This window comes from Ranitomeya imitator, chromosome 4 (assembly GCF_032444005.1).
Source record: "Ranitomeya imitator isolate aRanImi1 chromosome 4, aRanImi1.pri, whole genome shotgun sequence".
In the NCBI taxonomy this organism is placed as follows: domain Eukaryota; kingdom Metazoa; phylum Chordata; class Amphibia; order Anura; family Dendrobatidae; genus Ranitomeya; species Ranitomeya imitator.
The window spans coordinates 545047503-545060252 of record NC_091285.1 but is presented as its reverse complement, the minus strand read 5'-3'; positions in this window follow the sequence as shown (position 1 = coordinate 545060252).

Genomic DNA, 12750 nt, shown 5'->3' with positions numbered 1-12750 from the left:
TCTGGCGTGGCACGTGGTACCGGCAGTATTTCGGAAAATACCACGTTGGAGGTCCTTGCTTTCAGCTTGCAGCCTAATTCCCTGAAATCATCTTTAAGGACCTTCCACCTACCTCTAACTTTGTCATTAGTGTAGTAGAAAGAAGGGACTGCAGACAGGCTTCGAAGGCCTAACATAACACAATTGGGCTGTTGGCAATTTAAAATTGGTTCCAGGGGTACACGGGCAGCAGTACAATGGTCAGTGGAGGCCTAGTGGAAGGAGGGACCGCAGACAGGCTTCGAAGGCCTAACATAACAAAAATAGGGGTGCAGGCAATTTAACATTGGTTCCAGGGGTACACGGGCAGCAGTGGTCTGGTCAGTGTAGTAGTAGTAGAAAGAAGGGACGGCAGACAGGCTTCGAAGGCCTAACATAACAAAATTGGGCTGTTGGCAATTTAAAATTGGTTCCAGGGGTACACGGGTAGCAGTACAATGGTCAGTGGAGGCCTAGTGGAAGGAGGGACCGCAGACAGGCTTCGAAGGCCTAACATAACAAAAATAGGGGTGCAGGCAATTTAACATTGGTTCCAGGGGTACACGGGCAGCAGTGGTCTGGTCAGTGTAGTAGTAGTAGAAAGAAGGGACTGTAGACAGGCTTCGAAGGCCTAACATAACAAAATTGGGCTGTTGGCAATTTAAAATTGGTTCCAGGGGTACACGGGCAGCAGTACAATGGTCAGTGGAGGCCTAGTGGAAGGAGGGACCGCAGACAGGCTTCGAAGGCCTAACATAACAAAAATAGGGGTGCAGGCAATTTAACATTGGTTCCAGGGGTACACGGGCAGCCGTGGTCTGGTCAGTGTAGTAGTAGTAGAAAGAAGGGACTGCAGACAGGCTTCGAAGGCCTAACATAACAAAATTGGGCGGTTGGCAATTTAAAATTGGTTCCAGGGGTACACGGGCAGCAGTACAATGGTCAGTGGAGGCCTAGTGGAAGGAGGGACCGCAGACAGGCTTCGAAGGCCTAACATAACAAAAATAGGGGTGCAGGCAATTTAACATTGGTTCCAGGGGTACACGGGCAGCAGTGGTCTGGTCAGTGTAGTAGTAGTAGAAAGAAGGGACTGCAGACAGGCTTCGAAGGCCTAACATAACAAAATTGGGCTGTTGGCAATTTAAAATTGGTTCCAGGGGTACACGGGCAGCAGTACAATGGTCAGTGGAGGCCTAGTGGAAGGAGGGACCGCAGACAGGCTTCGAAGGCCTAACATAACAAAAATAGGGGTGCAGGCAATTTAACATTGGTTCCAGGGGTACACGGGCAGCAGTGGTCTGGTCAGTTTATTAGTAGTAGAAAGAAGGGACTGCAGACAGGCTTCGAAGGCCTAACATAACAAAATTGGGCTGTTGGCAATTTAAAATTGGTTCCAGGGGTACACGGGCAGCAGTACAATGGTCAGTGGAGGCCTAGTGGAAGGAGGGACCGCAGACAGGCTTCGAAGGCCTAACATAACAAAAATAGGGGTGCAGGCAATTTAACATTGGTTCCAGGGGTACACGGGCAGCAGTGGTCTGGTCAGTGTAGTAGTAGTAGAAAGAAGGGACTGCAGACAGGCTTCGAAGGCCTAACATAACAAAATTGGGCTGTTGGCAATTTAAAATTGGTTCCAGGGGTACACGGGCAACAGTACAATGGTCAGTGGAGGCCTAGTGGAAGGAGGGACCGCAGACAGGCTTCGAAGGCCTAACATAACAAAAATGTCAATACAATGGTATTGTCAGTGCCAGGCATTGAAGGATGTCAGCGCATAGACTAAACATTGGTGGAGCTGTGAGAGATAATTTTGCAAGTGGTAGAGCACTGTTTGAGCTGGGGGGGGGAACTGTTTTGTGGCCGGCGGTACAGGCCCAGGGCCCCTCATATTACAACGGTGTGTCTGACGTTGGGTGCCCACCACCACCGCCAGAGACACTTTATTGTACTATGAGGGACCCAGTGGCAGTGCCGTCGACCAAAAGCGGGCACACCCACCTCTTCAGAAAAAAAACAGCACTCTCACGGGTGCTGGCGCCAAGTGGCGATACCACGGCCCCGTGTGGGGAGTTTGGCCATTTAGGGAGGTGTAAACATGTCGTATGCTGGACAATCAGGTGCAGCAAATTACGATATTGGAAAAGTCATTCAGAATAGTCCACAGGCAAGACCTTTTCATAGGAAAGCTAGGTGTCAGCCGGGCAAGGTGGGGCAAAAGATTTTGAAATCCCGTTGTGGTTCATTTTAATGAAGGTTAGATCATCTACATTTTGGGTAGCCAGACGAGTCCTTTTTTCTGTTAGTATTGAACCTGCAGCACTGAATACTCTTTAGGACACTAGCTGCCGGGCAAGCAAGCTCCTGCAATGCATATTCTGCCAATTCTGGCCAGGTGTCTAATTTGGATGCCCAGTAATCAAATGGGAATGACGGTTGAGGGAGAACGTCGATAAGGGATGAAAAATAGTTTGTAACCATACTGGATAAATGTTGTCTCCTGTCACTTTGAATTGATGCTGCAGTACCTGTCCTGTCTGCGGTCATAGCAAAATCACTCCACAACCTGGTCAGAAAACCCCTCTGGCCAACGCCACTTCTGATTTCTGCCCCTCTAACACCTCTGGTCTGCTGGCCCCTGCAGCTCGTGTGAGAGCGATCACGGGCGCTGTGTGCAGGGAATGCCAGAAGCAAACGGTCAACAAGAGTTGATTGTTTGGTTGCTAATATTATTTCCAAGTTCTCATGTGGCATTATATTTTGCAATTTGCCTTTATAGCAAGAATCAAGGAGGCAGGCCAACCAGTAATCGTCATCGTTCATCATTTTAGTAATGCGTGTGTCCCTTTTGAGGATACGTAAGGCATAATCCGCCATGTGGGCCAAAGTTCCAGTTCTCAAATCTGCGGTTGTGCTTGGTTGAAGGGCAGTTTCAGGCAAATCCACGTCACTTGTGTCCCTCCAAACACCAGAACACGGCCTTGCCGCGCCAACAATTTCCAGTGGCCCTGGAAAAGCTTCCTCATTAAAAATATAATCATCCCCATCATGCTCCTCGTCCTCCTCCTCCTCTTCGCCCGCTACCTCGTCCTGTACACTGCCCTGGCCAGACAATGGCTGACTGTCATCAAGGCTTTCCTCTTCCTCAGCTGCAGACGCCTGATCCTTTATGTGCGTCAAACTTTGCATCAGCAGACGCATTGGGGGGATGCTCATGCTTATTATGGCATTGTCTGCACTAACCAGCCGTGTGCATTCCTCAAAACACTGAAGGACTTTACAGATGTCTTGAATCTTCGACCACTGCACACCTGACAACTCCATGTCTGCCATCCTACTGCCTGCCCATGTATGTGTATCCTCCCACAAAAACATAACAGCCCGCCTCTGTTCGCTCAGTCTCTGAAGCATGTGCAGTGTTGAGTTCCACCTTGTTGCAACGTCTATGATTAGGCGATGCTGGGGAAGGTTCAAAGAACGCTGATAGGTCTGCATACGGCTGGAGTGTACGGGCGAACGGCGGATATGTGAGCAAAGTCTACGCACTTTGAGGAGCAGGTCAGATAACCCCGGATAACTTTTCAGGAAGCACTGCACCACCAGGTTTAAGGTGTGAGCCAGGCAAGGAATGTGTTTCAGTTGGGAAAGGGAGATGGCAGCCATGAAATTCCTTCCGTTATCACTCACTACCTTGTCTGCCTCAAGATCAATAGTGCCCAGCCACAACTGCGTTTCTTTCTGCAAGAACTCGGACAGAACTTCCGCGGTGTGTCTGTTGTCGCCCAAACACTTCATAGCCAATACAGCCGGCTGACGTTTGCCAGTAGCTGCCCCATAATGGGAGACCTGGTGTGCAACAGTGGCAGCTGCGGATGGAGTGGTTGTGCGACTGCGGTCTGTGGACGAGCTCTCGCTTCTGCAGGAGGACGAGGAGGAGGGGGTGCGAACGGCTACAGCCAACTGTTTCCTAGACCGTGGGCTAGGCAGAACTGTCCCAAAATTGCTGTCCCCTGTGGACCCTGCATCCACCACATTCACCCAGTGTGCCGTGATGGACACGTAACGTCCCTGGCCATGCCTACTGGTACATGCATCTGTTGTCAGGTGCACCTTTGTGCTCACAGATTGCCTGAGTGCATGGACGATGCGCTCTTTAACATGCTGGTGGAGGGCTGGGATGGCTTTTCTGGAAAAAAAGTGTCGACTGGGTAGCTCGTAGCGTGGTACAGCGTAGTCCATCAGGGCTTTGAAAGCTTCGCTTTCAACTAACCGGTAGGGCATCATCTCTAACGAGATTAGTCTAGCTATGTGGGCGTTCAAACCCTGTGTACGCGGATGCGAGGCTAAGTACTTCCTTTTTCTAACCATAGTCTCATGTAGGGTGAGCTGGACTGGAGAGCTGGAGATCGTGGAACTAGCGGGGGTGCCGGTGGACATGGCAGACTGAGAGACGGTGGGAGATGGTATTGTTGCCGCCGGTGCCCTAGATGCAGTGTTTCCTACTACGAAACTGGTGATTCCCTGACCCTGACTGCTTTGGCCTGGCAAAGAAACCTGCACAGATACTGCAGGTGGTGCGGAAAATGGTGGCCCTACACTGCCGGAAGGGATGTTGCGTTGATGACTAGCTTCATTGGCCGAGGGTGCTACAACCTTAAGGGACGTTTGGTAGTTAGTCCAAGCTTGCAAATGCATGGTGGTTAAATGTCTATGCATGCAACTTGTATTGAGACTTTTCAGATTCTGCCCTCTGCTTAAGGTAGTTGAACATTTTTGACAGATGACTTTGCGCTGATCAATTGGATGTTGTTTAAAAAAATGCCAGACTGCACTCTTTCTAGCATCGGATACCTTTTCAGGCATTGCAGACTGAGCTTTAACCGGATGGCCACGCTGTCCTCCAACAGGTTTTGGCTTTGCCACGCGTTTTGGGCAAGATACGGGCCCGGCAGATGAAACCTGTTGCGATGTTGATGCCTGCTGCGGCCCCTCCTCCTCCGCTTCAGAACTGCTGCCGCCTGCACCCTGTTCCCCCAATGGCTGCCAATCCGGGTCAACAACTGGGTCATCTATTACCTCTTCTTGTAGCTCGTGTGCAACTTTGTCTGTGTCACCGTGTCGGTCGGTGGTATAGCGTTCGTGATGGGGCAACATAGTCTCATCAGGGTCTGATTCTTGATCATTACCCTGCGAGGGCAATGTTGTGGTCTGAGTCAAAGGACCAGCATAGTAGTCTGGCTGTGGCTGTGCATCAGTGCACTCCATGTCAGATTCAACTTGTCATGGGCATGGACTGTTAACTGCTTCACTTTCTAAGCCAGGGACGGTATGTGTAAAGAGCTCCATGGAGTAACCCGTTGTGCCGCCTGCTGCATTCTTCTCTGTTGTTGTTTTTGCTGAAGAGGACAAGGAAGCGACTTGTCCCTGACCGTGAACATCCACTAACGACGCGCTGCTTTTACATTTACCAGTTTCACGAGAGGAGGCAAAAGAGCTAGAGGCTGAGTCAGCAAGATAAGCCAAAACTTGCTCTTGCTGCTCCGGCTTTAAAAGCGGTTTTCCCACTCCCAGAAAAGGGAGCGTTCGAGGCCTTGTGTAGCCAGACGACGAACCTGGCTCCACAGCTCCAGACTTAGGTGCAATATTTTTTTTCCCACGACCACCTGATGCTCCACCACTACCACTACCCTCATTACCAGCTGACAATGAACTCCCCCGGCCACAACCTCTTCCACCAGACTTCCTCATTGTTTTAAAAACGTAACCAAACTAACGGCATTTGTTGCTGTCACACAACTTACACGGTGAGCTATAACTTCAGTATGATTTAGCTACCCCTTTACAGGTGGGTGAGACCACAACGAAAATCAGGCACAATGTTACACACTCTGTTTTTGGTGGCACCAAATGAGAGAGATGCCACACACGCAGGACTGTCACTGAAGCACAAATGTAAATATTAATCTCCCACTGTTTTTTTTTATTTATTTATTTTTTTTCAGGGAGACTTTAGAAACAAAATAAAATAAAATGATTTCTTCAGGGAGAATTTAGAAAACAAATAAAACAAAAAATAGGCTTTCTATGGCCCACTGAGTGAGAGATGACGCACACAGGAGTCAGGAGTGGCACACAAGCCCAGAGGCCAATATTTTTCTCCCAATGATTGATGTAGTGATTTTTTCAGTTAGATTTTGGAACCCAAATCAAGCAAAAAAATAAATAGGCTTTCTATGGCCCACTGACTGAGAGATGGCACACACAGGAGTCAGGAGTGGCACACAAGCCCTGAGGCCAATATTTTTCTCCCACTGATTGATGTAGTGATTTTTGTAGGTAGATTTTGGAACCCAAATCAAGCTAAAAAAATAATAGGCTTTCTATGGCCCACAATTGGAGAGAGAGAGAGAGATGGCACACCCAGGAGTCAAGACTGGCACACAAGCAGAAAGGGCAATATTAATCTCCCACTGATTTGATTTTTTTTTTTCAGGGAGACTTTAGAAAAAAAAAATAATAAAAAAAAATGATTTTTTCAGGAAGAATTTAGAAACCAAATAAAATAAAATGATTTTTTCAGGGAGAATTTAGAAAACAAATAAAACAAAAAATAGGCTTTCTATGGCCCACTGAGTGAGAGATGACGCACACAGGAGTCAGGAGTGGCACACAAGCCCAGAGGCCAATATTTTTCTCCCAATGATTGATGTAGTGATTTTTTCAGGTAGATTTTGGAACCCAAATCAAGCTAAAAAAAAAATAGGCTTTCTATGGCCCACAATTGGAGAGAGAGAGAGAGATGGCACACCCAGGAGTCAAGACTGGCACACAAGCAGAAAGGGCAATATTAATCTCCCACTGCTTTGATTTTTTTTTTTTTCAGGGAGACTTTAGAAAAAAAAAAATAATAAATAAAAATGATTTTTTCAGGAAGAATTTAGAAACCAAATAAAATAAAATGATTTTTTCAGGGAGAATTTAGAATACAAATAAAACAAAAAATAGGCTTTCTATGGCCCACTGTGTGAGAGATGACGCACACAGGAGTCAGGAGTGGCACACAAGCCCAGAGGCCAATATTTATCTCCCACTGATTGATTTATTGATTTTTTCAGGTAGAATTTAGAACCCAAATCAACCAAAAAAATAAATAGGCTTTCTATGGCTCACTATCTGAGAGAGAGAGATGGCACGCTTAGGACTGGCACACAAGCCCAAAGGCCAATATTAATCGCCCTTTTTTTTTTTCAGGGAGAATTTATAACACAAAAAAATAAAAAATAAATAGGCTTTCTATGGCCCACTATTTGTGAGAGAGATGGCGCGCTCAGGACTGGCACACAAGCCCAGAGGCCAATATTAATCTCCCACTTTTTTTTTTTTTTTTTCAGGGAAAATTTATAAACCCAATAAAAAAATAATAAATAGGCTTTCTATGGCCCACTATCTGAGAGAGAGAGATGGCACGCTTAGGACTGGCACACAAGCCCAAAGGCCAATATTAATCTCCCACTTTTTTTTTTTCAGGGAAAATTTATAAACCCAATAAAAAAAATAATAAATAGGCTTTCTATGGCCCACTATCTGAGAGAGAGAGATGGCACGCTTAGGACTGGCACACAAGCCCAAAGGCCAATATTAATCTCCCTTTTTTTTTCAGGGAGAATTTATAAAACCAAAAAAAATAAATAAATAGGCTTTCTATAGCCCACTATTTGTAAGAGAGATGGCACGCTCAGGACTGGCACACAAGCCCAGAGGCCAATATTAATCTCCCACTTTTTTTTTTTTTTTTCAGGGAAAATTTATAAACCGAATAAAAAAAAATAATAAATAAGCTTTCTATGGCCCACTATCTGAGAGAGAGAGATGGCACGCTTAGGACTGGCACACAAGCCCAAAGGCCAATATTAATCTCCCTTTTTTTTTCAGGGAGAATTTATAAAACCAAAAAAAATAAATAAATAGGCTTTCTATAGCCCACTATTTGTAAGAGAGATGGCACGCTCAGGACTGGCACACAAGCCCAGAGGCCAATATTAATCTCCCACTTTTTTTTTTTTTTTCAGGGAAAATTTATAAACCGAATAAAAAAAAATAATAAATATGCTTTCTATGGCCCACTATCTGAGAGAGAGTGATGGCACGCTTAGGACTGGCACACAAGCCCAAAGGCCAATATTAATCTCCCTTTTTTTTTCCAGGGAGAATTTATAAAACCAAAAAAAAAAAAAAAAAATAGGCTTTCTATGGCCCACTATTTGTGAGAGAGATGGCACGCTTAGGACTGGCACACAAGCCCAAAGGCCAATATTAATCTCCCACTGATTGATTTATTGATTTTTTCAGGTAGAATTTAGAACCCAAATAAAGCAAAAAAAAAAATAGGCTTTCTATGGCCCACTGAGTGATGATGCACACAGGAGTCAGGAGTGGCACACAAGCCCTGAGGCCAATATTTTTCTCCCACTGATTGATGTAGTGATTTTTTCAGGTAGATTTTGGAACCCAAATCAAGCAAAAAAAATAAATAGGCTTTCTATGGCCCACTGACTGAGAGATGGCACACACAGGAGTCAGGAGTGGCACACAAGCCCTGAGGCCAATATTTTTCTCCCACTGATTGATGTAGTGATTTTTTCAGGTAGATTTTAGAACCCAAATCAAGCAAAAAAATAAATAGGCTTTCTATGGCCCACTGAGTGAGAGATGGCACAGACAGGGATGGCACTCTAGCAGAAATGCCAATCTTAATCTCCCACAAAAAAAAAAAAAGGAACTGTCCTTCAATTACTATCTCCCTGCAGTAATCTCAGCCAATTATGGCAGGCAGCAATAAGGAGTGGACTGATGCACAAATTAAATAAAAAGTGTGGATAAACAAACAAGATAGCTGTGCAGAAAGAAAGGAACAAGAGGATTTGTGCTTTGAAAAAAGCAGTTGGTTTGCACAGCGGCGTACACACAGCAATGCAGCTATCACGGAGCCTTCTAGGGCAGCCCAATGAGCTACAGCGCTGAGAAAAAAAAAAAATGTAGCTTCCACTATCCCTGCACACCGAAGGTGGTGTTGGACAGTGCAAATCACTACAGCACAAGCGGTTTGGTGGTTAATGTACCCTGCCTAACGCTATCCCTGCTTCTGACAAAGCGGCAGCAACCTCTCCCTAAGCTCAGATCAGCAGCAGTAAGATGGTGGTCGGCGGGAACGCCCCTTTATAGCCCCTGTGACGCCTCAGACAGCAAGCCAATCACTGCAATGCCCTTCTCTAAGATGGTGGGGACCAGGACCTATGTCATCACGCTGCCCACACTCTGCGTTTACCTTCATTGGCTGAGAAATGGCGCTTTTCGCGTCATTGAATCGCGACTTTGGCGCGAAAGTCGCGTACCGCATGGCCGACAACGCACAGGGGTCGGATCGGGTTTCATGAAACTCGACTTCGCCAAAAGTCGGCGACTTTTCAAAATGTTCGACCCGTTTCGCTCAACCCTACAGCCACCATAACATGGTAGACACTTTTGGCCGGGCCCTACTCTACTGTAACCTATTAAATATTTGTTAAAATATGCCATACAATTTAGGTATATTTTTATTTTTCAATTTTTAAAATGACCAATAATATCACATACAAATAACAAATACCGCTACACCATGTCAACACCACATATTAACACCACAGTGATCAAATAATATCACATACAAGGAAAAAATACCACAACACCATGACCAGACCACATATTACCACTACAAAGTGACCAAATAGCACATACAAGGGACAAATACCGTAACACCATGTCCAGACCACATATTACCACCACATAGTGACTGAATACTACAATACTGATCAGTAATAAAAAAAAACACAATACTAGGTGAAGTCCTTCATCCTTGTTTTTCATCTTTCATCCAGCACAGATCGCCATCACTTCTTCCAGCCAGGACTTGTCTCTGCAGTAAATAACACAGTTATCTCGCGTTCTGCTTGCAGAACACATTAATTAATTTTTCCCAACTTTTACATTACACCACATGAATAAAAAAATTTGACATAACATCACTCTACACAGTGACAGGACCGCCCCCCCCCCCCCCCATTTACAACAGTATACTCAAAAAATAAATACATCACTGCAGTAATTATATCCCTTAATTAGCCCCTATGGTAATAATATTCCCTATCCTTGCCCCCGTGTGTCTCATTCCTGGCTTCAGCCATAAGTTCTCCATCCTGCCCTCATGAGTTTCCATTTTGCCCCATATGATCTCCCCATCCTGCCCCATCTGTCTCCATTGTATCCATCCTACCCAATGATCCCGCACGATCTGTCTCCAGTCCAACCCCCAGTGTCGCCAAACATGCCCCAATGTCTTTCATTCTGCCCCGTGTCTCCAATCATGCCCCATGTCTGCAATCATGCCCGTATCTCCATTCTGCCCCCTATGTCTCCAATCCTGCCCCATCTGTCTCCAGCATTCTGCCCCAGTGTGTCTAGCATTCTGCCCCAGTGTGTCTAGCATTCTGCCCCAGTGTGTCTAGCTTTCTGCCCCAGTGTGTCAAACATTTTGCCCCATTGTTTCCAGCATTCTGCCCCAGTGTCTCCAGCATTCTGCCCCAGTGTCTCCAGCATTCTGCCCCCAGTGTCTCCAGCATTCTGCCCCAGTGTGTCCAGCTTTCTTACCCCAGTGTGTCCAACATTCTGCCATCAGTGTGTCCAGCATTCTGCCCTCAGTGTGTCCAGCATTCTGCCCCAGTGTCTCCAGCATTCTGCCCCCTGTGTCTCCAGCATTCTGCCCCAATGTGTAAAGCATTCTGCCTCCAGTGTGTCCAGCATTCTGCCGTCAGTGTGTCCAGCAATCTGCCATCAGTGTATCCTGCATTCTGCCCTCAGTGTGTCTGGCATGCTTCCCCAGTGTCTCCAGCATTCTGCCCCAGTGTGTCCAGCATTCTGCCCCCAGTGTCTGCAGCATTCTGCCCCAGTGTGTCCAGCATTTTGCTCCAGTGGGTCCAGCATTCTGCCCCCAGTGTGTCCAGCATTCTGCCGTCAGTGTGTCCAGCATTCTGCCATCAGTGTGTCCAGCCTTCTGCCATCTGTGTGTCCAGCATTCTGCCCCCTGTGTGTCCAGTATTCTGACCCCAGTGTGTCCAGCATTCTGCCGTCAGTGTGTCCAGCATTCTGCCATCAGTGTGTCCAGCCTTCTGCCGTCTGTGTGTCCAGCATTCTGCCCCCTGTGTGTCCAGTATTCTGCCCCCAGTGTGTCCAGCATTCTACCCCCAGTGTGTCCAGCACTCTGCCCCCAGTGTGTACAGCACTCTTCCCCCAGTGTGTAAACCATTCTGCCCCCAGTGTCTCCAGATTTCTGCCCCAGGGTGTCCAGCATTTTGCTCCAGTGTGTCCATCATTCTGTCGTCAGTGTGTCCAGCATTCTGCCCTCAGTGTGTCCAGCATTCTGCCCCCAGTGTGTCCAGCATTCTTCCCCCAGTTTGACCAGCATTCTGCCCCCAGTGTGTCTAACATTCTACCCCAGAGTGTCCAGCACTTTGCCCCCAGTGTGTACAGCATTCTGCCCTAGTGTGTCCAGCATTCTGCCCCCAGTGTGTCCAGCATTCTGTTTCCAGTGTCTCCAGCATTCTGCCCCCAGTGTCTCCAGCATTCTGCCCCAGTGTCTCCAGCATTCTTCCCCCAGTGTGTCCAGCATTCTGCCCCGGGCCCCCAGATCACCGCTCTCAATAAAAAAAGAAAAAAAAAAGAAAAACAAGTTCTTCTTACCTGGCCTCGCTCCTGCGGCGAAGCTCCCTCCACGCAGCTGAAGCGCGTACTCGCTGGTGACTGACAATGACATCAGACACCAGCAAAGTGCGCGCTGTGGCTGACATCAGCTGCCTAGCCTCTGATTGGCTGGTGGCTGTTAACTATTGACGTGCGGGCCCACACGTCAATAGCTTTAAACTGCTGCAGGGGGCAGGTGAGCAGATGAGACGGGACCCGATGCGGGCCCACTGGGCCCCATATGCCAGTCAGAGCAGTAATGCCATGATGGCGGCCTTGCGAGGAGGCTTTGTTTCAATTTCTTGCACAGACATGGAGTGATGCAACCACGACAAGCACTGCATCCTTAGCCACAACTCTGGCTGTGGTCAAAGGTGGTTGTGGGTCTGTAATTAGCAGGGGAAGCAAGGGTTGCCTAGCCTCGGCCTATTTTGAGACCGTAAAGGATGAATTAACGCATTTTATCTGCCAAATTTTGTAACAAATGACTCAGTAGAGGCAAAAATTCCTATAATTTATTTTTTTATTTTTTTATTTTCAGGTTTAAAACAACACAGATAAACACAATGCCATTTCACAGATGCATCTAGCAAAATATTGATTAGGGGTTGGTTTAGGATGGAAGGGGAGGAAAAAGAGGAGAGAAGCAGAGGATAGGGGAAAACGAAGGGGAAGGAAAGGGAGGGGAGAAGGGGAAGCATAATAACGAACAGTATCAACAATATCAACGAACTGTAACAGATGGCATGGGCACGAATATTCAATGTGTGTACTTAAAAAATAGCAAGGGTGGACTTTCAAGATGGAGAAGTGGGGATAGGTACACTAGTATAGAGGCCTACAGGTAAAGAAAGACTTAAAGTAACGCTGAATTCCTCTCAAGGAGTATTGTCTTCTAGGTATTTAGTCCACGGGGCCCAGGTCGCCACATAAGATTTATGATCAAAAATCTCCCAGCTAGAT